Below are 3,652 nucleotides of genomic sequence, written 5' to 3' on the forward strand. Positions count from 1 at the left end.
AGGAGGATGAACACAGGAAAAACCAGGCATAGACAAATAATTCGTTGTGTTTTGTGATATTTTAGCGAGGCAGGGAGACTTGAGAAAGGCGAGGAAAATAAACGAGGTGTGAAAGCGCGGCGAATGTGTATTTTAATGTACGATAATTACAGGCGGAATCGACGACAGCGATTCTTCTGAACCAATAGGAAGCCAACTTACCGATTTTTCCAGAGAGAGAGAGAGAGAGAGAGAGAGAGAGAGAGAGAGAGAGAGAGAGAGAGAGAGAGAGAGAGAGAGAGAGAGAGAGAGAGAATGTATTAAACTTGACCAACTATGGAAAAGTAATTATGAAGACTGAATTCCCTTTAATGCTTGTTCGATTGCTGCTGCCAGAGAGAGAGAGAGAGAGAGAGAGAGAGAGAGAGAGAGAGAGAGAGAGAGAGAGAGAGAGAGAGAGAGAGAGAGAGAGCACACTAATTCATAGCTTATTCTTCAACGCATACACTTGCTAACGATGTGGAGAAGAGGAGGAATAAAGGAAGAAAAAGGAAGGAAGAAATTAATTGCAAGTGGTGGTGGTGGTGGTGGTGGTGGTGGCGGCGGTAATAGTAATGCCAGTCCCAAAAATCTGTGTATCCTTGCTTCTTTTCTCTTCCTGGTGATGTTAGCGGTTCAAGAGAGAGAGAGAGAGAGAGAGAGAGAGAGAGAGGAGAGAGAGAGAGAGAGAGAGAGAGAGAGAGAGAGAGAGAGAGAGAGAGAGAAATTGGTTTGCAAGAGAACGAATCACTTTTCTTTCAACTCTCATGATAAAAGGAAATGGTAAACCGATTAAAGAGAGAGAGAGAGAGAGAGAGAGAGAGAGAGAGAGAGAGAGAGAGAGAGAGAGAGAGAGAGAGAGAGAGAGAGAGAGAGAGAGAACAATGGCTTCCCCCTTGACTAAACCGCTTCCATCAAACAACCACAGTGGCATTATGGCAAATTGCTACTCTCACTAAGCGGCGCTCACTTGGGGGCTCGAACCCTGAACCACGACAGCATGACAAGGACTGCACCATAGAGCCATAGAGAGAGAGGGAGAGAGGGAGAGAGAGAGAGAGAGAGAGAGAGAGAGAGAGAGAGAGAGAGAAATACAAAGAAATACAAAGTTGCTAAATGTTTAGAATGCTGAATAAGGAAATGAGAGAGAGAGAGAGAGAGAGAGAGAGAGAGAGAGAGACGAGAGAGAGAGAGTGAGAGAGAGAGAGAGAGAGAGAGAGAGAGAGAGAGAGAGCTCACCTTCTGTGGGCGTATGAAAGACAGAAGTCAATCTTTTGGTGGTCCTCCTCCTCCTCCTCCTCCTCCTCCTCCTCTCTTTCTATATTCTCGTCCTCCTCTTCCTCTCCTTCTATCACCTCTATTTGTTCTATCCATTCTTCTTTCTTTATCACTCCTTCTACTTCCTTTACTACCTTCCTCTCTTCCTCTTCCATCACCTCTATTTCTTCCTCCAGTATCATTCCCTCCTCCTCCTCCTCCTCTTCCTCTTCCTCTTCATCTTCTTCTGTTACCTCTATCTCTTCTATTCTTTCTTCTTTCTGCACCATCTCCTCCTCTTCTTCCTCCTTCTTCCACTACGTACCTGTCTTGTTTCCCGCCCACAGCTCCATCTCTCTCTCTCTCTCTCTCTTCTCTCTCTCTCTCTCTCTCTCTCTCTCTCTCTCTCTCTCTCTCTCTCTCGTTCTTTGTCTCAGCAAGGCCGCGAGAAACCCTGTAAAGGATGTGTTGGCGCGTTATTATTATGATTTCTCTCTCTCTCTCTCTCTCTCTCTCTCTCTCCTCTCTCTCTCTCTCTCTCTCTCTCTCTCTCTAATTGGATGACGCTAAGGATACCGAAATCGAATCGTCATGCGCATTTTTAAGTACCCAGAGAGAGAGAGAGAGGAGAGAGAGAGAGAGAGAGAGAGAGAGAGAGAGAGAGAGGAGAGAGAGAGAGAGAGAGAGAGAGAGTGGGAAGTCGTCAGTCAAATGGCACAGATTAAGTACTGTCTTCGTTGTGTGACTGAACGACATCACGAGCACTACTTGACATGTTTGTTCGCGTCCCGCCTTCGTGAAGTGTGTGGGTTGGTTAGTTTTATGGCCGGATGGGTCATTATGGTGCTAGTGAGGGAGGTCGGTCTCTCTGTCTCTCTCTCTCTTTCTCTCTCTTAACAGCCAGGCGTTCTAGTTTCACCCAAGAGCCACTCAACCTCTTTTATCCAAGTGCTTCTTAAGTGGGTACGCGGGAGGGAAAAAGGAAGCGAGAGAGAGAGGGGAGGGGAGGTCTATGCGGTACGGTGAAGGGAGGAGAGAGGAAGCAGGAGGTATGGGGGGATAGGGAAAGGGCAAGAGAGAGGAAGGTTGTTCCTGGATCCGCTGAAGTGTCGGCCGTGCCCAAGGGAAGGGAACTGTACATAGAATCTAACGGTATTTCCTTGTCTCTGTGTTTACTTGTGCCGTGTGGAGTGAGGTGTTGTGGGGGAAGGGAAAAATAAGGGAAACTGTACGGCCGTAAGAGTTGTTTTGAGATGACAGGAAGAGAGAAAGGAGAAAACGGAGAAGAATCACACAAACATCCTATCATGTTCAGTCATTTTCGGTTATGGATGAATAGGAAGAGAGAAAGAACTGCACGAAATATGGAATCAGTTTGGGATGGAAAGAAGAGAGGTAAAGAGAACTATACCAAATATGGGATTACCAAAGACAGCGATGAAGAAGAAGAAGAAGAAGAAGAAAAGAGGACTGTATGATACATGAAATCAATTGGAGATGAAAATAAGAGAGAAAATATTGAGTCTGTTATAAATAAAAAGAAATATGAAAAGAGAGAGAAAAAAAGAAAAAGTAGAAACAACTTACACGAATTATAGAAGGAAATAATAATAATAATAATAATAATAATAATAATAATAATAATAATAATAATAATAATAATAATAATAATAATAACAACAACAACAATAATAATAAAAAAATAATAATCATAAAACGAAGCAATACCAATGAAACCAACCGACTAACAAACCAATTGAACAACCAAACAAACAAAAAAAGAAAAGAAAAACAAAAGAAAACGAAAAGAAATATATAAAAAAGAAAAGAAAAGAAAAGAGAGAGAATTAAAACAAAACACCACTGGATCACGCACACAGGAAACACGAAAGCAAGAAGACCAATCTTTTAGGAATAGTGCGCTGCGTCGCGTTCAAATATGTAGGGTCTTTGGGGGCGTCAGGAGGGGCAAAGAGAGGAGTCCCGCAGTTCTTGTTTCTTTCACCTTCCCTCCTCACCACGCTGGCCTGTTTAAACTTATTATTTTTATTTATTTTCTTCTTTTATTTTTTCGTTTTCTCCTTAATTTGTTTATTTTCTTCCTTTTCTCCTTCTTTCTTGTTCTTGTTCTTGTTGTTGCTCTTCTTCTTAGCTTAAATCTTTATTCGGAATCACTGTTTTAATTAATCTTTTCTAAGTGTGTGTCTGTCTTGTGCCATTCTTTCGCTTATTCTTTAGTCTCTCGTGTTCTTTAATGCATTCTTTCCTCCCACCTTATCCTTCTCCTTTTTTTCTTTATAGCTTAAATCTCTATTCGTAGTCGCTGTTTTTAATTAATATTTTCCAAGTGTGTCTGTTTTGTGCCATTATTTCTTTT

The 3,652-nt window shown here is 42.2% G+C and overlaps 1 long non-coding RNA gene across 1 annotated transcript in view; it reads right to left on the minus strand.

The window, feature by feature from the left end:
* Positions 1-3,147: 3,147 nt before the first annotated feature.
* LOC135103809 (uncharacterized) overlaps positions 3,148-3,652 on the minus strand; it is a 136,749-nt gene continuing 136,244 nt past the window's right edge. The window contains exon 3 of the long non-coding RNA XR_010270206.1: positions 3,148-3,652. This exon is cut by the window's right edge and continues 274 nt beyond it. This is a non-coding gene — a long non-coding RNA (uncharacterized LOC135103809).

Source organism: Scylla paramamosain, chromosome 9, assembly GCF_035594125.1.
Source record: "Scylla paramamosain isolate STU-SP2022 chromosome 9, ASM3559412v1, whole genome shotgun sequence".
In the NCBI taxonomy this organism is placed as follows: Eukaryota; Metazoa; Arthropoda; class Malacostraca; order Decapoda; family Portunidae; genus Scylla; species Scylla paramamosain.